This window comes from Solanum lycopersicum, chromosome 4, assembly GCF_036512215.1.
Source record: "Solanum lycopersicum chromosome 4, SLM_r2.1".
NCBI lineage: Eukaryota > Viridiplantae > Streptophyta > Magnoliopsida > Solanales > Solanaceae > Solanum > Solanum lycopersicum.
In genome coordinates this window covers 55,528,259-55,551,965 of record NC_090803.1, presented here as the reverse complement: position 1 = coordinate 55,551,965, position 23,707 = coordinate 55,528,259, and the positions used below count along the sequence as shown (strand labels likewise).

Sequence of the window (23,707 nt, the reverse complement as noted above, 5' to 3'; positions counted from 1 at the left end):
TTAATACATCATTTATTTAATCATATCATTTTTTAATCTTAAAAGTAGTATTCTAACATTTGATTTTATCTTAAAAGGTCCAAGGGTCAAGACAATGAAGAAATAATTTTGTTGGCATGTGACACTTGAAAGTTGAAAGCGGTCTCATGGAAGAAAGTCAAGAAATTCATTATTGTTGTTTGTTATTGTTGACATTTGAATTGAAAGTGATCTCATGGAAGAAGACAAGAAGTTTAAAATACATTGTTTGTTGCTTATTATTGTTTATCATGAGCTCATGAAAGACTTTATTGTTACTTGTTAGATTGTTATTATGTTGTATTTGTGAAGACATTAACTACAAATCTACAATGCAACTTTTGTTTGTGTCAATGTTAATTAAAAATTGTGTGTTTTAGTGACATTGTGAATTTAAAATTTGTGGTGTTAATGCCTAATGGCATATTGACATATTGACATTTGGTAGTAAATTAGTAATGCACTTCTTTGATGTATTGTCTATTTTTACTTTTTAGCCCATTAAGTTGTAAAATCAAACAAAAAAATTGTAAATTTTAAAAAGCCCACTAAGCAGACCCATTAAAAAATCGAAATAAAAAATTGAACCAAATTAATAAAAAACGAACCTAATTGAAATATTTCGGTTCAGTATTAGGTACACAATTTAGAATAACCGAAAACCAAAAAAAAAAAAACCAAAACTGAACTGAAATATCGAATGCCCACCCCTACACAATTTAACAACATCAGGCAGCCATATCCTACGAGGAACTTGTATTGTGATTTTTGCAACACGAAGGGACATGTTAAAGCAGATTGTAACAAACTAAAGAAGTGTGATCACTGTAATGCAACTGGTCATGTGAACGACAATTGCTATTTGCTCATTGGATATCCTGATAACTTCAAGGGTAATAAGAAGGTCAATGCAGTAATGGGAGATTGTACTAACTCACACAGACAAATGAAGAATATGCAGGATCATATGGAATGGAAAGCACATACAGCTATGGGTGAGCAGTCAACAGGAGGAAATCAAGTCAAATTCACACAAGAGCAGCTACTACAAATGGTGCGAAATTCCTCACCAACACACCTTAATCAGATATTCAATTTGTTGAATGAGAACAACAAGATGATGGAGGAACCACAGAAAGGTGCTTATATGGAAGGTAACCATTCTATTTCTTCCTTGAAATGGATTATAAATACAAGCGCTACTGACCATATGATTCATGACCACACTCACTTGCATTCTAAGACTATGATGGGAAGCCTAGGGAAGGTGGAATTACCTACAGGTGAATCAACTATAGTATCTCATGTTGGTAGTCTGAAGATAAATGAGAATGACAAATGTGTTGTGCATACCAACATTCAAGTTTGATCTCGTCTCTGTCCAAACTGACAAAAGAATTGAAATTTAGTGCTGTGTTTTATCCTACATATTGTGTGTTTTAGGACATCTTGTCTGGGAAGGTCAAGGGGATTGGTGATATAGAGGATGGATTGTATGTACTGAATTGGAAAGAAAATCAACAACATGCAAGGATTCAAACTATGTCTGCAGTTAGAACAGACCTAGCTCTTTGGCACAAGAGATTAGGGCATGCATGTTCTCATGGGAGTAATCAAGAAAATAAAAGAATTTACTTGTACTAAATTTAACATTGATCAATTTCTCATTTGTCCACAAGCTACGCAGACTAGAGTCTCATTTCCTGCAAGTCACACTGTAGTAAATGAAGTTTTTGACTTTGTACATATGGATGTTTGGGGTCCATATAAGCTTTCTACCTACAATGGAATGAAATACTTCCTTACTTTGGTTGATGATAAATCTAGATGGACATGGACATTTTTACTGGCATCAAAGTCTGATGCAATTGTTGTATTAGACAATTTTTGTTGATGATAAAGAACCAATTTGAGAGATGTGTCAAAGTTTTTAGATCTGATAATGGAGGTGAATTTTTGAATTCCACCTGTCATGATTTTTTTGTAATGCATGGTATTATTTATCAAAGATCATGTCCACACACTCCACAACAAAATAGAGTGGTGGAAAGGAAACATAGACATTTGTTGGAAACTGCAAGAGCTATCAAATTTCAAGGCTGTTTACCTGATAGATTTTGGGGAGAGTGTGTGGAAGCTGCCACTTATATCATTAACAGAGTTCCTCTGTCTGTACTTGGAAATAAATCTCCATATGAAATGTTATATCATAAGCCACCTTCTTTAGCTCACATTAGAGTGATTGGTTGTTTGGCATTTGCTACAAATCTCAAAAGGGATGATAAATTTTCACCTAAGGCCAGAAAAGCAGTGTTATTAGGATATCTTATTAGTCAAAAAGGATACAAGTTAGTAGATGTTGAGTCTAAACTTGTTTTTGTCAGCAGAGATGTCATTTTCTTTAAAGATAAATTTTCTTTTCAAGCACCAGGGTTGGTTGAGGTAGAACATTATGGACCTCTTATATCTTCACATACAGAAGATGCACTTACACCATGTGTTATTTTCAAGCCTGGAGTACAAAATGTTAATGAAACTAGGGAGGATAAGTATGAAGATCCTAGTTCACTTAAAGATAATGAGCATGGAAATTTTAGTCCATGTACATCCATTGACCAGCCCCACACAGAAACACATACACATGATGATCATTCTCAGGCTCAGAATGAGGCTTCATCAGTACAGCCTGATCTCGTTGATGGTATTCCACCTATTGTAGCTAGGAGATCTACCAGACATGCTAAGCCTTCTATCTGGCACACAGACTACATATTGACAAAGCTGAAGACTACATCTGGTAATTGTTTTTAATCTATTGCTAATGTAGGAGATTATCACAGCATCTGACCAACATATAGGAGTTATGTGACCAAGTTCTCTCAAGAAAGAGAACCACTTTCGTATCAGGAATATCTACAAGATTCTAGGTGGATTCTGGCTATGAAAGATGAGATATAAGCACTGGAAAATAATTGTACATGGGAGATTGTTCAATTGCCTAAGGATAAGAGAACAATAGGATGCAAATGGGTATACAAGATAAAATATAAGGTTGATGGTGGGATTGATAGGTCCAAAGCTATATTGGTAGATAAGGGCTACAATTAAAAGGAAGGATTGAATTATCAAGAGACTTTTTCACCTGTCGTAAAAATGGGAACTGTAAGGGTTGTAATAAGTCTAGCTGCTGAAAAACATTGGCAAGTACATCAGATGGATGTGTTCAATGCCTTTCTTCAAGAAGATTTAAATGAAGAAGTATATATGGAGTTACCACCTGGATTTGTGCACAAACGGGAGAAAGGAACAGTGTGAAAGTTCATCAAGTCACTTTATGGGCTCAAACAGGCCAGCAGGCAATAGAACATTCCATTGACTACATGACTAGTTGATTCTGGCTTTTAGCAGAGTCACTATGATTACTCATTATTCACCAAGTGCAAAGGAGAGAGTTTAGTAATGGTATTGATATATGTTGATGATTTACTTATTACATGGAATGATCACAAGTTGATATTAGAAACAAAAGATATTCTGAGGAACATATTCAAGATTAAAGACTTGGGTGATTTGAGATATTCTTTGGGTATTGAATTTGCCAGAAATGAATCAGGGATACTTATGCATCAAAGAAAATATTGTCTTGAGTTAATCTCAAACATGAGTTTGTCTAGATCAAAGCCAGTTGGATAATCTCAAACATGAGTTTGTCTAGTTCAAAGCCAGTTGGAACTCCCATTGAGCTGATTCAAAAGTTTATGACTGCAGAATTTGACTTACATTTTCCTAATGAATCCGATGATAAGGTGCTAGATGATCTTACTTTGTATCAGAAGCTAGTAGGAAGGTTGCTTTATCTGACAATAACAAGACCAGACATAGTTTTTGCAGTGTAGCTCTTGAGTCAGTTCATGCATAGTCCTAAAGCATCTTACATGGAAGCTGCAATGGAGGTGGTAAGATATGTCAAGCAGGCACCAGGACTGGGTATACTTATGGCAGCCAATACAACTGATCAGTTAATTGCATATTGTGACCGGTTACATGGTTACATATGGAGGTTCTTTAATCTCATGGAAGTCAAAAAAACGGGATATGATTTCAAGAAGTTCAGCTGAATCTGAGTATAGGAGTTTGGCCTCAACTGTTGCAGAAATTGTATGATTGGTTTTTAACTGCCAGTGCATATATATAGTGACAGTAAATCTGCTATACAAATTGCTGCCAATACGGTCTTTCATGAAACGAACTAAACATATAGATATTGATTGTCATTTTATAAAGGAAAAGGTTCAGCTAGGGATGGTTCGACCCTTGTATCTAAAGACAACAGAACAGCCTGCAGATTTATTCACCAAAGGACTTACTCATCTACAACACACATATTTGCTTACCAGGCTAGGAATGAAAAATGTGTTTCATACTCCTAGCTTGAGGGAGGATGTTGAGGAACAAGTTAAATATACAGTTGTTAGTTAGTTAGTTAGAAGATTAGTTACAGTAAATTAACAGATTATGAGTCATCAGTAAGTTAGTTAGGATTGTAAGTATTAGATTCACTATTTCTCTACTGTACAAATAGAATAGCTTGTAACAGATTTTCATAATTCATTTTTCAATACAATCTTCTCTTTCATAAATCATAACAGTATTTGTGTTTGAAAATCCACTTAAATGGACAAATTTTTTTTTAAAACTCAATTATTTATATTTTCTAAACTCAAAATATTAGCAATGTGCAACACCATAGATCTCCACCCTCAATAAAAGTTTATGTTTGTAATCAACATACTCCCCTTTAACAGTTGCAAGTTTTCTTCCCATAATATAATCTCCTTTTAAATTATGAAGCTCCTCCTCTATCGATCTTAATATGCTAATCCCGTTATCTGTATATGTGTCACCCTTTCTTTATTAGTTAATCCCATAAAGAATAATATATTTATATGTTTAGTAACAATTTAACTTTAAATTATCTATTTTATCTTTTATGATTTGTTAGTATGTTTTATAGCCACACATTACATGCAAATTTAAAAGAAGACATTCTTATTTCAATAATAATAATTATTTCCTTGAATAAGTTTTATTAGGTAATTGGAAAAAGTTCACAGAATTAAGCATGATCCAGTGACACATAAGTCTTTATTAGGTCTTTCATGCTAATATGAGGAACTAACTTATTTGCAAAGACAAAGTTACAATATAATATTCCAAACAAAGGAACTCTAATAAGCTGAAGGCATAGTATCATTGTAAGGATCACCAAATGCTGCAACATTGCCAGGCCTTGAAAATACAATCTACAAGATAAGAAGCACCACTTGATCAGTTGTTTTACTTCTCAAATTTAGTGAAACAGTTTCAACATTCATAGTAAAAAAATAAATGGAATAAGTGTGTGCATTCTTTTACTTATGAATTCCATGTTTTCAATGTATTTCATGAATGCTAAGTATACAAGTATTTCCATGATCAGAATTATGCTATTTACATATACATGTCTCACGTTATCAAATTTTCATGACTCGTGATGCTTTCAAATAAAGTATCTTTCAGTATATTTTCAGACTTCATGATATATGATGCTTTTTAGATAAAGTATCCCTTGGTATGATTTCAGTTATCGTCATTTAATGAGCTACTCAGTATGCATCATTTATCAGTATGATTCAGTATAATATCAGATTGTTAGTTCGAAGCTGAGTTGAGATGTTAGCTCGAACTTGATATGAAGTTTTGATGATTTAACAAACTTATCAATCTAGCAAGGAACCAGATCCTTGTTATTGAAACTGCTGACAGTGAGATGAATGACAAACTCAGTGTGAGGTATATTTGTGTGCTATCATCAAAAAGGAAAAAAATGTTATATTCTAGGTGTTTTGATGATCCTCACAAATGCAAGGACCTGGTCCCTGTCAGAGTGCTCTCGTCCAGATACAAATGGGGTACAACCGTAAAAGTTGTCATGTTAGGTGGTAGGTGAAAAGTGCAGTGTCCTACACATATTAGAAGAGTGGACGAGATTGTATGTTTCAGTATCTCACGAATGCAGGGACCTGGTACCAGGCAGAGTTTCCTCCATCAGATACATAATTGGTTACTGCTGTAAAGCTGTCACGTCAGAGGTTGGTGAGGCGTCAGTGTACTAGACCAATTAGAATGGAGGAGGGTGTTTGTCCAACGGATAATAGCTCTTTATGTTTGATATTTTTTGCATCATTCATCCAAAGAAGGAAGTCAGTCAGCAAGCCTTTTCAAGAACTCACAAAGAAGTTTTCAAGGGACCTGGTCCCCACAAGACTGCGACGTGAAAAAGTGAAAAGACAGTTGTTAGAAAAGTTGTCACCTCTGATGTGGTAGGTGCGCAACTTTTCCAATAGCAGACCTTCAGCCAATGGGATGGGCTCAACGAATTTGTGGTGAATTATATTATCTCTTTCCAACAAACACAAATTCAAGTTTTGGCAAACAAAGTTTTGGATTTCAAAAATCCAAAAGCTCAAAAAGCAAAGGTCATCTTCAAAAAGGATCATCCTAAGAGCAACAGGGACCTAATAGAGCTGCAAGCTACCTAGTTGTCTTAGGATTATTTCTTCCATGCTCACATTGTAAATCTGTTCCTAATCTATTAAGGATTTTGATTCTTTGGTTTGTTGAAATGTCTAAGTTAGTTGAGTCAAACTAACTTAGTGGTCAACCTTGTGTGTTGCTTAGTGAAAATTCCAAGTCATCCGAAGCGTGGTGATTTAGTGGGCAATGTTGCTTAGTTGAATCCTAAGTTGTCTAGTGGTGATAGCTTAGTGGGCAGAGTAAAATCTATTTAGGCTCTTCAAGCAGTAGAGTTATTGCTCGGTTGTGAGATTAATAACTTTTTCTCACGTTGTTGTAATCGGGTTTCACTTTTGCTTGTGAAGATTAGTGAAAAAGGTTGAAAATCCTGTGTGACAGGTCGTGGTTTTACTCCCTTGAGCAAGGAGGTTTCCACGTAAACTGTGTGTGTTGTGTTCTTTATATTGTTTAATCTTCCGCACCATTTTTTCTATGTCAAGGGACCTGGTCCGTTGACTGATAATGGACGCCTACACTCCAACACAGATTAAATTATTACTATTTCCAGATTTATGCATATTTCCACTGGGAGTATACTTAGCACTGAGCGGACTTTAGGGATGAAAATTTTCGTTTAGTGCCTGTGGACTTTTAGTAGCAATTCCTAAATCCCAGAACTACGTGTCACCATAGAATTGTCTCATATAGACATTAACTTAGTGGATCCACATTAGCTCAGGTCCCTTACGATGGCAAGTATTTGACACTTTCTTTTCGATGTGGGAGCAATGCACCGAACTCCATGAAGTAGCTCACATGGTTTATGTAAGTTTTAGTATATCTCCCACAATCAGACTTCCAAATCTTGCACGACCTTGTACTAATGTATTTCAGCCCAGTATATCTCAGTTTTATGTTATTATACTTGGTCTTTGCATCAACGTTTTTTACAGATTCAATATGTTCAAATATCATGTTTATTTTGCATATTCCTCATACTCAATACGTTCAAAAGTACTGACCGCGCACTTTCTACCTATATTGTTTGATAATATAAGTTCTGACACTACAGTTAGAACAGATCCACCTAGTTTGCAGTAGCTTTGGTGAGTCCTTATCTATCCGAGGATGATCCCGTTATCTTTAATTTCAGTATTTTCTTTCAGTTTCAAACAGTTGGAGTTCATTAGGGCTTTGTCCTAGTAACTCATGTCAGTAGAGGCTTTCAAACAGTCAGTTTAGACTTCCACTTATATGTACTCATATATTTTGTCTATTGAGTTGTTAGACGACTTCAGATTAGTTCTGCATATAGTTGTTCTCTTGTGCTATTTCATGTACATCTTAGTGTCATAATATTCATGAGGTTATCTTGAAGTCACTTGTGGCTCTAAGCCCCGTGTCACGTCTAGGGGTAGTCTCGGGGCATGACAGTATATCGTCAACATTTACTTTTTGTCCATATGTAAGATTAAATAGTCAACATGTATGTCCAAACAAACATTAGAAAAGTTTTCCTGCATCTTTGGAGGTGGTTTTACCCTATGAAATATTTTGAAAGATTTGCTACCATACCTGATAATCTCCTATTGTGCGCGTTTTGAATCCAGCAGCACAGTAGTCAAAGTAGTACCCCCATGTCCTGATGAACTTGTCATCGAATCCCAAAGCACGAATTTGGCTAGGGACACAGAGTTGTCAATAGTGGAGTATCAGCTGTTAGAACTGCTTTAGCTACTAATGATTCATGAAGAAATAGGGTTTACTCAGCATAGAAGTTGTGGACTTATTTTTGTTTTGTTACCTTTTGTTTTTCTGGAAGTTTCTTCGCCAACATCTCAGTGTTTGATAGTAATGAATTCCTATCTCTTCCAGGTGAATTACACTGCATTTATAAAATGCTTTCAGAATGAAATGTTTTTAAAAGATTGAGAAGCACAAACAATGATTTCTTTCCATAATCTGGATGTAGCAGCCATGGCTGATGTTACTCGACTTAGTGAGGGCAAGCATCCACCTGGGAATATGTACTCTTTTATGAAGCCCGTGCTGTGCCTATATTCGTCATAACTCCCGTCTGGCATTGAAACGAACTAAAGAAAGCCAACATGTGTGAAAAGCATAAAGAAAGGAAGTGGAATATATTAGGGTGACTATAACCAAATTACCTGCAGAGCTAGAAGTCCATCTTCTGTTAGTGCAGATTCACAGCAAGTAAAGAATTCCTCCATGTAATCATGACCAACATGTTCTATCATCCCGCTGAAAATGATAATTGGTACAATTGTAGCACTGGCTCGACATGTAGTGAGTAATCCAATAAGTCAATATACATATCGGATAAAAGCTCACATTGATATAATCCTGTCATACTTGTCCTTACTTGGGATTTGGCGATAGTCACATAGGATAAATGTTATTTGATCCTGTGGAGAAGTTTCATTGAATTGGATTTAATAGACAACTATAGCTTCAAAGTTGCAAGTGCTAAGCAGATTATCTTCTTATGTTAATCTTTGAAAGACAAATGTAAAATGCATCAAACAAAAAAGCACTTTAGTTAATCTTGTGTCATAATTTCCCTACAGGAGCTGAAACTGGGTGAAGGTTTAGTCCATGAAGTGGAATTTCTTAGTTGCTTTATCATTTGATTCAGCTTATAGAAATTATCTGTTAGTGTAAGCTTCATCTTGGTCATTGTAAGTACTATACCTGAAGTCCTGCTTGCTTAACTCTCAATTGTGCATACTCCAGCTGCTGCTCGGAGAGGGTTATACCAGTATATTTACATCCTGTTTGCTTGACAACTTCCATCGCAAAACTTCCCCAACCAAATCCAATCTCTAAAATGTGATGTTCCTTACCAACTTTTGCCTAAATAGAGTAGCAGAATCAGATTATGCCTGAAATTTACATAGAAATGGGAGAGATTTTTACTTAGTTGATGACTTACCTTTCTAATGAGAACATCGATCTTTCTCAGCTGCGCATCTTTTAGGTCTTCATCCTCGCTCTATAAAAAATATGAAATAAAAATAGATCACCATGAAATGAGATAAAGAACAGGAAATGTAGCTTAGCATACGAAGAAAAAAGTGGCAAGCATTTAAAAGTTTGAGAGATAAACCTTGAAAATAGCACATGAGTATGTCATTGTCTCATCCAGAAAGAGTGAGAACAGTTCATTACTCTGGCAAAAACATGGCCAAGATTGAGTACTCCAGTTTCAATAGTGCCCGTTGACCTCCCCTACGTACTTTGGGTGATATAGTTTGCAAGTTAATTACTTACCACGTCATAATGACGAGAGATATTTCGACGAGCCTGAGTCAGTGTGTTTTGATTTGAAATATGTCGATAGAAGTACTTTGCAGATGATAGCGCTGCTGTAAAAATCACCGGTGTCCACCAGCCTCTAAATCCATAAAAAGTGACGAAGAACTTTCATAATAACAGAAGTTTATGTTTCTTCATTTCAGGTCAGTAAACAGTTGTACCTATACTTGCTAGTCGGTTTAACAGATTCTTTCAATTCTCTGTTTGCAATAAATATCTGCAACAAAAATCAGGAAACTAATCACCAACCAAAAGCTATTCACAAAGATATCGACTCAGCTCGATCCTCACCGTGATAAGATTAAGAAGACCATCATTCTTATCAACAAAAGAAAAATCCCCATGAATAAAAGCATCAGCGAGACCTAGGTCAGCTTGAGTTGCAACCTGTAAGAGATGTCACAGAATTAGTCGTCTTTTTTAGGTTCAACTTTTGATAAGTTGAAGGTGCAAAAGAAACTTTCAAGTTACCTTCCAGTAAAACTGCATATTACGAACTGTAAGAGAAACTTTGAGAGAGCATTTCCTGTCTCTTCCTTGGAAGGTGAAAATTGTACCTCCTTCTTCCAACAAGCTGTATATCGCAACAAGTAAAGTTATTATCCAGATATCTTTCATTATCGGTAATAAAATAAGTCACGATCCACATGTGCGTCAACTTGTATATGAGCTCTAAGCCAAAGAGATTGGAATAAAAGAAAAGTAGTTTCTCAATACATTAGTGTTCTGCATATTAGTGTCCTCCAGGCATGTGTCCAGCACTGTTTCGGGACTTAAGTAATTCAAGATGAAACTATTATCACTCACATTATGCATCCTGTTTGAACGAAACTTCTGAAAAATCTAGTAACAAGGAGGTGTGCTCCAGTTTCAGGCCAGGTTGGTAACAGATATTTGGGGTTGTACAGAATACTACAATTCCTTCTAAGCATCCCATTTCTGCAGCAATCACACCCGCCTGAGGAGGAACAAAGATGTCAGAGTCATCCACATAAGAATCCAAATTGTTTTCAGAGAGTAAAAATCTTTATTAGCAGAAGTGGTACGACCTTTAGTCCATTCTCATGGAAGCCATAGCCTGAAAGTATTGCAATAAATACACATCAATAAGCAGTGAAACACAAAGTGAAAAATACACTGTTTGTGATACAAGTGTTATAGATAGTGAAAAGGTAGTGAATTAAACAAACCACTAGGTTATTGTACTGAGTCACTGGAATCAAATTGAAATAGAAAGAAAAGGTAAAAGGTGAATGTAAGATTTCGTTTGCAAAGACAGTTTAACAAGATATTTTAGTTCATATAATTAGAAATTGGAGTCAGTTTATCTGTAAGAAGTCATAATCTTAGTTGTGCGTACTTTTCACTTTTGATGCCGCACCCATCTCGGATACTTCAAAAATACACTACTTATGGCGAATCCGACACGCACCCGTTGGCATTTTTTAAGAGCCCGAACAACATAGGTCATAATACTCTCTTAAAATAAATTCAAACTTATAAACTGCAATTTCGAAGGACTACAATAGTGGGTTCTGCAAATAATTTCAATGACAATAGTGAGTGGTACAGTCCTTCAAGTTTCAGTTAACGGAACTGGTTCTCTAAATCGAACATAGTTGACATAACAGCAGAGTAATGCACGATAGCAGGTCACAAAGGAACATCTATCTTCGACTTCAAGAAACTCTCAATACTCTGCATAAAAAAGAAATCCATACCTTGATATGCTCCAGAAAACCATATTCCTCTCTTCCCTTGGATTTGATGTAGCTCACGTGAAGCTTTTGATGCAGCAATTGAGGGGAGTGGACGGCTTGTTCTCCACTTAACCAATGTATGCTCTGGTGTATGGGGAGGATCGAAGGTTACGAGATAAGGCAGCTCTGAGTCACCGAGATTCTGTAAGTTTAGACAGCTCATAAGTTACGAGAAAAGACTCCCCACTGAAGAACATTATCTTCTATTTTCTATAGGAAGTCCTAATCACTGTTCCAAAACAGACCTGGATTACATTGAGCCAATATGTTGCACATCCTCTATTATTTATGGTTCCAAGAAAGTTACAAGCACTCCATGCTGCCGGGTCATGAGGCAGGAACATTTTGTCTTGATGAAGGTAAATATCACTGTCACATAGGAGGAGACCATGATTTTGCATTTTGACATCAGAAATCTTATTAAGTAGATGTACCATTTTAACATGATATTCTACCCTTTAAGGAGAGCCCATGGTCGTGGTTACAATTTTAGAGTCGGAATTACAAATTATTTTAATCTTGGCTTCCAGTACCATTTTCATATTATCACAGAAATCTAGCAAGTTGTAACTGTTTATATGATTTAAACCAGCCACCATTAAAACATGCATAATATATAAATGTATCATTTAACTTGGCTTCAGTTGACATCTATGCCCTCCAAATCTAGGTGTGTGTATAGTTACACACTTAAACTCTATAAAATTGAACAGTAGACACAATTGACCTACATAGAGTCCTATGTGGCAATTTGCATCCTACATGGCATACTACGTGTAATATGTCACATAAGATGTGTGTGTCTACTTGTTCAATTTTATACAAGTTTAAGAGTCTACTTATGCACACCCGAAATTGGAGGGTATAAATGTCAGTTGAAGCCAAGTTAAAAAGCACATTTATGTATCATGCCTTAAAATATTCATTTTAACTTAACTTCTCTAAAGCACAAAATAGAACTCCTCTGATGATAGAAAATATGTATATAGGAACATGGCTATATATTGTTACCTTTTCGTATAGGAAGAAAAAACAATTAGTTACCTATAGGCATAGTCGAAAGCACCCAGTATTTTTGTTTCATCATATGTTGCCTCTTTGCCTAACATTTTCAGAGTATCTGGTGCATGTACAGCGATTATGCATCCATCATATACTTCTGTGGAACATCATTGCAAGCTATGGTACAACCTGCAAGGGCTCTTCACTTTACACTTAGAATCCGGACTAGTTTTTAACTATGCGATAGCAAAAATAAAGCTGTCCGGAGATTTTTCTTAGGTAAACACCAAAAGATAAACAACATACAGAACTCTTTCAAGAAGACGTAAATAAAAACCAAGCTAGACCTTCTTCATTTGTCGATACAGAATTTACTTCACAACCAGTTCTTATTTGGCAGCCTCTTTTCTCAAGCTCCTCCTAACCTGCATCCGTTAATACCCCATAAAGGATGAACCATGATAAGCAAATCTTGCAAGGAAGTGAAAATTGGTAACTATGAAAAAAAAGTCACCTTGTTTACATATGCATCTGATCGCCTTCTTATAGTGAGCAACTGAGGGAGACCAAAAAGCTGTATAGACACGATAAAATGATGTAGGTAATTCGAGATTAGTATCTCGAAATGCAACACATTCAATAATAGGCTATAATCTACATATATACAAAGTATTCTAACTTAATAGTAGGTAAGAGAATAAAAACCTGCATAAGATGGCGGCCGCGGAAAAATGAAAGAATGGAATAAGCAGAAAATCCCATTACTCCTTCCGAGGGGCAGAACCAAATTGAAGCACATATTGGAACCTGTGGGACATATATGTGAATTGCTTATTGCAAGAATAATCTTTCGAATGAACAAAAAGGCCAAATCCAAGTATCAAAATCAATAACAAGGACAAACAGCAGTGTCACCAGATAAGCCTTCTGAAACAACTCCGAATAGACATGTGACTCCCCTAATGTTTCGTTGCAATCAATGTCAGGATTGTTGTCCAGTTCTTCAAGGTAACTGCAATGCAGTGAGAAACGTATTCATGAGATAGCTCTTACGCTTGACATAATTAAGTAAAGTGCACAAAACAGACCGATTTCGTCCATTTCCATCAAATGCATGATTGTCAAATGAACAAAGATGACTTTGTGCTCTAAATTTCTAATTATGAGATCAGGAAATCAACAAATTGGTCAACAAATAACAAATACTAATAAGAAGTCACATATAAGAAGATTAAAAAGTTGTTGACACCTTATGACATCCTGTTTGAATCTGATAATTTCTGTAACCATTTGCCAAAAATACGGATTCCAGACATTCTTTTTCTGTGCAAACAAACTAGAGAATCCATTTCGAGTACCCCATTCACAAGCACGGCAAGCTCACTGAGAATGACATATCAGATATGTCCATATCAACTCCAAGGAACTCAAAAAATTCCATCATGTTTGGATAAATTGCCTGTCAAATACATCATTTTTGGGGGGGTTGAAACAACTCTTCAACACATCACAACTGTAGCTGCCAAGTTATTGTGTTTGTCCAAATTTTGGGCTCTAAACCAAAATGCATAACAGAGGAATTCATGTACTTGACATTTTATTTGGCCTAAATAATTACCTTATGTTACAATGAAAGATTGGAAATTGCTTTAACATATTGAAAATGACTTAAATTTGCCATCTTACACTAATTAAATCCAAATTATTCAGATAAATCCTACTAATCGTGCTTAGTTTTAAGGATTTATCCAAATATTTAACCTTTTTAATTTGTGGATAATAAGGCATAAATCACATGTTTTGATGAAAAGAAATTGATTAATATCTGTTACTTTCAATTTGAAAATTATCAATTTATGTCACCAAGAAAGCAAAAAAAAAAAGATGAGGGCTCTTAGGATGGAATTTTAAAAAATCACATGCTTTTAGCCAAATATCTTATTAGGGGAATTGCATATACACTTCGATTATGAGTATTCATCAAATGCCCAAATAAATCCAAAAAAAAAAAAAGAAAACACTTATAGTCGATTTTCAATTCAAATTCACTTATGCAATAGAAATCAAATAATACTTTTTCATATTGAACACACCCTGTATAATTCATAATGGTGACAAACTTACTAAATCGTGCTTACCTAAGGTTTTATCCTAGTATTTAGCCTATCACGTTGTTATAGTCGATTTTCAATTCCAACTCACTTACTCGATCAAAATCAAAAAATACTTTCGTTCATACTGAATATACGATATATATGTACTTACTCGATTAAAATTAAAAAATACTTTCATTTGTACTGAATATACGATATATATGTATTTACTCGATTAAAATCAAAAAATACTTCCGTTCGTACTGAATATACGTTGTATATGTACTTACTCGATTGAAGACCATAAATCCAAGGTCAAGATCGACACCATCGACGGTGACGATGTTAGGATGGCCACTGAGATAATGTTGTTTGTCATAAACCACAACTTTGACACCAAATTTTGCTAATTCATATGCACAAACCAGTCCACTTATCCCTGCTCCCACCACTGCTACTTTCATTTTTATCACTTCAAATATACAAATAAGATTAGAAAAGGTAAAAAAAAAAATAGAGATGTTAAAAATCGATTGAATGATATATAATGATGACAAACTTACTAATTTAAAATTGTATGCATGTTGAAGAAAGAAAATCATGAAGTGATCATAGAGTAGTACTACTCCCACGGACCACTTTAATTGTCACATTTTTTTTTATGCATATAAATGTCCATTAAGAAATTATTGTTTTATACGGGCAGAATGATTTGATAAGTTTATCGGATCGTAAAGTAAATTTTTCTATTTATGAATGTCAGTTACTTAATGGAACATAATATTTTAAATAAATTGCTTAGCTGGAAATGAGTCAAGAGCATAAAATCAATGTTTTTCATTAAAATACATGTATAATCAGAAAAAAAAATTAAAAATATCCCCTTCTTCTCTTTTTCTGTAGAGAAGAAATTAGGTCATATTTTTCATCATTAATTTTTTTTTGTAATTTAACTTTGTTTCTAAGAGAAATTACTCATCATTTTCAAACATACAATACATATTGGAAAGAAGAAAGAACTTTTTTGTTTCAATAATTTTTGGGGCTGATTTATTTATCTTCAAATTTAAAATGGGCTACATAATTTGAAGGTTTGTATTAAAATTTTCTCTGTAACTTGAAAGCTCAAATAACAAAATTATACGAGTTGAATTGAGGAATTTGATAACTCTAACTCCAAATTAAGACGACTGAATCAAATAACTCATTGTTGGACTCGTCGCCCGGATTGTTTAATGAAGATGACAAGAATGTATTGATTGTAGTAGCTCAAGGAATCATTATAATGCTGGTCCATTGACTCGATTTCAGCTTTTTGTGGAGATCAGGAAGAAAATTGCACTGTCACTGTTAAAATCTCCATTGTTGCTTCAATCCAGCTTTTTTGGTCTTTGGAAATTTATGTATTCTCAATAATTTTCTAAGGATTCTTGAATTTCAAAGTGTTATATGAAATAAAATTCATATTATTTTTAAATTTGCCAAATGAGAACACCCAATTCACAAGCTATAGCTATGGCAGCAGGTGTAGCTTTTGTGCTTCATTAAGACAAGTGGAAAAAGATGGGAATGGGAGGTGGGTTTGGAATTTGGAGGCGGCTAGGGTTTATTGAAAAAAATATTTATTTTTTAATATTTAATTTCTGACTCGTCATTAAAAAATGATGTAAATTTGTACGTGTATTTGCGTATCCTTTTCAAATGAAAAAAAGGTTTAAAATATTGTGTTTCATTAAATTTAAGTGTTGAGAAAGTCACAAGTAAAAACATTCACTTTATAATATGATACAAGTATAATGATTTATCTAACCATTTTGTCTTTTATATATTATATCTTTATTTATTATTTGAGAAAATAACAATTATGATTCTTGAGTTACTGTCTTATTCCAATTATGATCCTTATATTATTCAGCTAACCACATTAAATCATTAATTAATTAAAATAATTGCTTTGATTTTTTGAACTATCTCATGTTAAATAGATAACATAAAGAGTGTGTTAATTTTTTTTTTAAAAAAAAGGTAAATAAAGAAGAAGAAAACAAAAAGAAAGACCCGAATTCCCGAAAAAAAAACTACTTTTCGATAATAATTGTCTATCATTAATTTGATAGATTTCTAAGAAATAATAAATATTAGGGTTGGTATTACTATCATTTGATTTTATTATATTTAATATTTAAAAAATATTTTAGATTATAAATGCTTAATATTAGCAAAGATAAATTAAATATAAATAATAAATTGCTCTTGATTTTTTAAATTAAAAGATACTATTAAATAACTATTTTAATATAATAGACAATTATTATTGAACGGACTAATATAAACTGTGGCAAAACTATACTAGGTGGGGGTTGGGGTGTGATAATTCAATCAAAAGTGAACAAAAAAACTAATGTGCCCCGCCCGATCTAGTATAGAATTTTCTTATTTTGTTTATTTAAAGTTCTCTTTTTTACTTTTTAAAAATTTATTTTAAAACATAAATATGCTATTTTTAATCTTTCTTCAATAAATAAAACTAATTAATCTAAACAATCACTTCAAATATGTGTGTGCGCTTTTCAAGATTTGTTGTATTAATTAGTCAATGCATATCATTTCCAGTTATTTAAAATAATTTTTTTAAAATCATTTATTTTTAGTAAAAAGTAGTTCGAAAGTAATAGCTATAAAATATTTTAAATATTTTTGTGGAAAATTTCTAGAACTATATATTTCGGAGAGTATATATATAGGTCCCACCCCTAATTAGCATGGCTTAATTACTTGCATGTCTCTATGTTATACCAACTAAGGCATATATCCTAGGCCACAAAAAATGGGTCTTAAATTTTAATAAATTTTATGTTAATTTTTTATAAGTAAAATAATTACTATGATAAAAATATTTTTTTAAAAATAATAAATAAATAAATATCATTTTATTTTCTTTAACCCTATTCAAATAGGAGAAATCAAAAAATATTGTTTTGCTTCCTTATTTTTTTGGCTAATAAAAGTCCTATGTAACTCCTTTTTTATTCTTCTTACTTGGGACTTTTGATTCGTTAGAGTAATAGTATATTAAAAATATAAATTAACAGTCGAAAAATGTTGAACAGAAGTACAAATTATATTTCTATTATTATCTACTTCAAGCATTACAACAAGTGCATTGTAGTTACGATCACATTATCGATTTCTTAAATCATATTCAACGATTTTAACTCTTGCTCTTATATAAAATTTATTAATTTATTATCTAAAGAGTTATGTTAACAATTCATCTGATGACTGTCTTAGTAATGATGACTGTCTTAGTAAAAAGATATTGACAAAATTTACTTAAAACTAATACTTGACCAAACAAGAGAATCTATTAAAAAAATCAAGTAACAATTTGCATTTAAAAAGTGTAAGAAAAATATTTTTTTTTAATGAACACACATGATAATTATTTAAATTTTAAGTCTCTAATTAAAATTTCGTTTAAGGCCATATTTTGTTATTCATAAAAGATTAAGATAATTACCTTGAGCATTATTTTTGTATCATTCTCAAAAATATTCTTCCTCTCCATCTTTATTTGTTCACAATATCATTTTAAATATCCTGTTGGAGAAATATTAGAAATTTCACAATGATAATAAGAATAAAATTTATTATTTAACAAAATAATAGTCCTAAAAATAAGATAAATATCATTAAGAAGATATATAAATATTAGTGCATAAATTAATAAATACGTGAGGGAGTATAGACAGTGGCGGAACTATAAAAAATATGTGTTAACAATGAGATTCGAACTTTGGTACAACAATATTAAAAGAGTCTTAAGTAAGACTTGTAGAACCATTGGACCATCTATATAATTTATTTATTGAATGTTCTATGTTAATTTTATACAAATACCTATCTTTTTGTACATAGATATATATATTTTGTACCGAAGTTAATGAATGCTCGAGCACCCGGCAGATATCATGTGGATCCGACCCTGGTATAGATTTTTCTTCAATGTTAACAAATATATTTATATGCCAACAAATTACCTTCCTTGACAAGTGTAAAAGTGCATGAAAAGTTATTTGCCAAGTGTAAGGACACTTGTCTTCTTTGAAGACAATTAAGTGTCTAACACTTTGCTTTCAATTTTTCCAACTCTTGAAGTATAATAATTTCAAAACAATTTAATATTTGGCTTTGTAAATACATTAATAAAATAAATTTTTGAAATAAAATATTTTTTCTATATATCCAATAATTTTTGTTTAATTTATAAAATTAATGAATAATATTTCATTTTGTGTCTATTTTATTCTATTTATTAAATACTGTTTATTTTTCAATGTGTAAATGACATATTTTAATAAAGATGATATGGTTAAATTACACCTATCATGCATCTGCTTCTTAATTATTGTTGTCAAATCAATAGTGGACAGGAAAAATATGTTGAAAATAATACATCAAATTATGAGTTGTTCACCTATTATATTATATCTAAAATATCAATGAGGATGACCAAATTTGCCTGACCACTGGAATGTGGTGTAATTTGCAAGTAGTAATTAACAATTTTTACCCAAATAGAGGGTGGCAGGGTGGGGATTCCCTAATTGATAAGTTAACAATGGACCATGAGTTTGGTCCATGCTAATTACTTTCTCTGTTTCATATTGATTGTCACATTTAAAAAAAGAAGTTTGGTTTGGGGGATATTGGTCCATACTAATTACTTTCTTCGTTTTATATTGACACGCTTTTAAAAAAATTATATATAAAAAGTACGAAGAAGGAAAAAATTACATCTCCTCTTTTTTTCTTCTCTTGTTCAATTAAAATACGTAATATATATTAGAAAGGTAAAATTAGTTAATTGTTGAAAGGCTCAAAAGTCGAATCCAAAAATTTATCTCAATGTTAACCAATGAATCATTCCTCAAGTATGTACTTTTATGTCCCGACAAGAAATCTAAATGGTCAAAAATAAATATAATTTAATAAAACAAGATACAATTTACCAATTTATTTTCTTTTCTGTTATAAAATCTAAGCTCAGAATAATACAAGTATAAAGAAAGAAGATAAGAGAAATAGATGTAGGAGAAGATTTTCTTCTTATTCAAGTGTATATTACAATGGTGAATGACATCTCTATTTATAGGTAGAGAAATCAACCAAAAGGTCACCATGTTTAATGTTACAGATACATTTCTATCCCAAAAAGGTTCATATCACCTTAAAAATACATATCCATAATAAGGATAAATCTATGATAAGCTTAATGGACAATCCACTTGATTCAATGTATTTATAACATTTTCTATTTTTTAAAATATATTAAGACTGTGATCCCGTACCTCATCCTCCCTTCGCCCTACCCTCATATTTTAAAAAATAAATAATAGGTCCATCCCCTAAATCCTAATCGTAATGTGCTAAATTACCTGCTGGTAATTCAGATCAATATAGTTTTTTAGGTAATTTTATTCGATTAAAAAATAGATATTTTATTTTACTTTTTAATTAAGAAAAGATAACTTATTATATTACATTCTTTCTAGCCTTAATATTAAATAATTATATAAAGTAGTAAGTAAAATGCATAATTAACTAGCTTGCGCTGAACATGCTCTACTCATCTCTTCATTCATATATTCAGTGTTGAACCAAACACGTTTGACTTCTGATATTGAAAATCTGTTCATGCAATAATCTAATTAGAAGTTCAATACCATGAATTTCAAAATCATCAGGTTTAGAAGGGGATATTGACATATGCATACACATCAACCGGTTCGGTTCAGTTAAATTTTCTGTATTATTTATTAGATTTATCGATTTTATTAAAATATACTAAACCAATAACCACATCACGTGGGCATTGAGTTGTTGCATATGCTTAGAGCATTCTAGAGTAACTACCTCCATATTTTCCACTTGTAGCTCCTATAGTGTTGTGAGTTACTAGCACTGCATTTTGAGTTCTTGGTCAAGTGTTAATATGATGACTTAAACATTGGAGTATCTTCCATAATACAGAAAACACAAACACAAACAGAGAAGTCATATTAGAAATCACGCTATACTTGGAGTCGTTTGGTAGAGTGTATAAGAATAATGCAAATATAGTGTATTATTAATGCTTGTATTAGTTATGCGCGCATTAGTTATGATGAAATTTTCATATGCAACGTTTTGTTTGGTATTACTAAAAAATATTACGCATTACATAATTTTTTTAGAAAAAATTTTTTTTTACAAAAATACCCTTCATAAATATAGCGGAAAGGATGTCAAAAAGTTTTTAAGGGCAATTGTATCTTTAATAATGTTAATGCATGAATTAGAACCCATTGCATTACTAATGCATAGAAATAGAGGGTATTAGTAATACACTCTTCAATACTAATACAAGCATTAGTTATGCATAGGTTGGAAAAGTGTACCAAACAAGGTAGTACTAATACATCTAGTCAATGCAAGCATTATTTTCTTTGATACACTCTACCGAACGACCCCTAATAACTAAGAAATCTTGAAGAGCCAGTTGTTCACAATTTTGGCCCGCCCGTCTACCCTTCTCAACTTAATACTAGGCTATTGTATGTGATAGGGTTCGAAAAACATCATGCGTTGTGCTCTCACCACTAGATCAAAACCTGATCGAGGGCAAGTTGTATTAGAAACAAGTTCGCTAAGTAGATTAGCCACCTACCCGAAATCTCTAAAATGAAGGAGGTATAAACAAGCCCAGAAGTCAACAGCAGAAACAAATTAAACAAGTCATAAGTAGATTATCTACTATTTCAGATCTATGATACTAAAGAAATGCAGAGTAACGCCATTGTATATTAAGCAGAGGTAACAATCGCAAGAAAGCATTTTTATAGCTTTATTGTGTTCTCTGATCCACTCTATCAAAAGTCAAGTGAAGTCTCATTGATGGCGACTCAATGAAGCCTCAACATGTATATGACAAGAACATGTTGTATGATAGAATGAGGCCACAACTCGTGCAGAGCATAGAACTCATGGTAAGACAATGATGGACAGCTCTAAGCTACTAGTTGGTTTAGACATTCCAGTTTCTCTGGAAACAAATCTGCAGAGCATAAAGCTTGATATGAGATCCTCCTTTTTGGTTTCTTACCTGATACAAGATCCTCCTACCGAGAGTAGTGAACAATCAACCTCATTTTCAGTAACTCCGAAGAATGTCAATATATTCCATAGCATGGGCTAAAGTTACCAGTTTCAAAAAAATAGAATTCCATTGCATGGGAAGAAGAGTCTGGTTACTGAGTTTGATGAAGTTATACATGAATAGCTTACCTCTTAACCAAGTCCCAAACATGCTAGTATTACTTAGCAGAATTTAATACATGCATAACTCACCTCCAGGCCAGCTACCAAACGACCCCTAGCTTCAAAAACTACACCAGCAGATGAATGATTTGCTAAATATGAAGAAAGATCCCTTTGACCGGGTATAACTTCTCAATTAAGGAAATCAACGAATTTAGTTGTTCTACTTTATACAACATTTAAACAAGACATAGTACATAAATATGCTCTTTGACTTAGCTTCAGTTTGCATATGTGATCTTCAACTTTGAAATGTACACAAATAAACGCTCAAACTAATGTAAAATTAAACAAATATAAACACACGTTCTACGTGACGTAATACACGTAGGACACCACACAAAATTGTCATATACGACGCCATGTATGACAAATATGTCTATTTATTTAATTTTATACAAGTTTAAATATCTACTCGTGCAAACTCAAAGTTTGAGCGCACGGATACCATTAAAAGGGTATATGTATGAAATTATGCTTTCAAACATATGATGAACCTTGCAAATTGATTAAAAACTTTAAAAGGAAAAACCAGAAAAGAGTCGAATAATTCCAAATTCTGTAAAGGAATAACTAAAATCACCATTCAGACAATTCATCAAACACATAGCATACAAGACTATTATTCACCCTCTGTCCTCCCGAATGAAATCCTCGGAATTCAATGATTGATGATCATCATTGTCGCTTATTGCAGGTGAATCAATAGGCCCAGGCGTTTGTTGCTGAGCGTTCATAAACTCCTCCATATCCCGCAGTCTGGTCCTCACTACGCTTGTTACTAGAACTGCAAAAAGGAAGAAACTGAAGTTTTGGGGAAAAAGGTAAACTCAAAAAATGATGAAGAAAAAGAAGGAAGGGTATACTTCCAGCAGTTCCAATAGCCCAAAGCCATAGGATCTTCACTCCTGGTCCTCTGTCTTTCCACATTTTTCTGTTTGTATTATTAGTATACTCGTAGCACCCAATTTGTCTGCCCCTCAGCTCGGGTAATAGAGAAACGGGCGGATTCGGATCGGCACGCAATGGTCCGGAAAATTGGGCAACTAGTCACTTTTTTTTTCAACGGGTTATTAAAGAGAAAATGGTCAAATGCCCCCTTAAGTTATGATCGATTTCTCAACTATACGCTTATTCTTAAGGGAGTGTTATCATCATCCTAAACTATTTACAATGGAAATTTTAACCCTCTTAAAATGTCACAACCACATTTGTATTGGCAAGTGATATGCACAAGCACGGGTGACTCGACAGTGTTAACAAAAGAACATGTCTTATGCCCAAAAATTTGAGAGACCTCATTTTTATAAGTCATAATTGTACAGAATAGCAAACTAATAATCTAAAATAAAGATGGAGTAACTACTGCTTGATTTAATTGTGTCTCATAGCAAACGTTTGTCAGTCGCCTCTCTCTCTAAACTCTCGCTCACCACTCTTCTATTCTCGCTCGCCACTCTCCCTCTGCTCTCCTCTCTCGCTTTATAGAACAGACGTGTATAAATTGCATTTCTGTTTTGTATAAAGCGAGAGAAAATTGTATGTACACATGCAAAAACATATATCTTCGTGCTATACACTTAA

The 23,707-nt window shown here is 33.2% G+C and overlaps 1 non-coding gene and 1 pseudogene across 1 annotated transcript; both read right to left on the bottom strand.

The window, feature by feature from the left end:
- Positions 1–5,058: 5,058 nt before the first annotated feature.
- On the bottom strand, positions 5,059–19,836 carry LOC101254477 (uncharacterized; annotated as a pseudogene).
- Positions 19,837–22,488: 2,652 nt separating this feature from the next.
- On the bottom strand, positions 22,489–23,289 carry LOC101254784 (uncharacterized). The gene is made up of 2 exons (XR_011220764.1): positions 22,990–23,289; positions 22,489–22,910 (listed from the first exon to the last, which is right to left on the bottom strand). It is a non-coding gene; the product is annotated as an uncharacterized protein (transcript).
- Between the last annotated feature and the right edge of the window lie 418 nt (positions 23,290–23,707).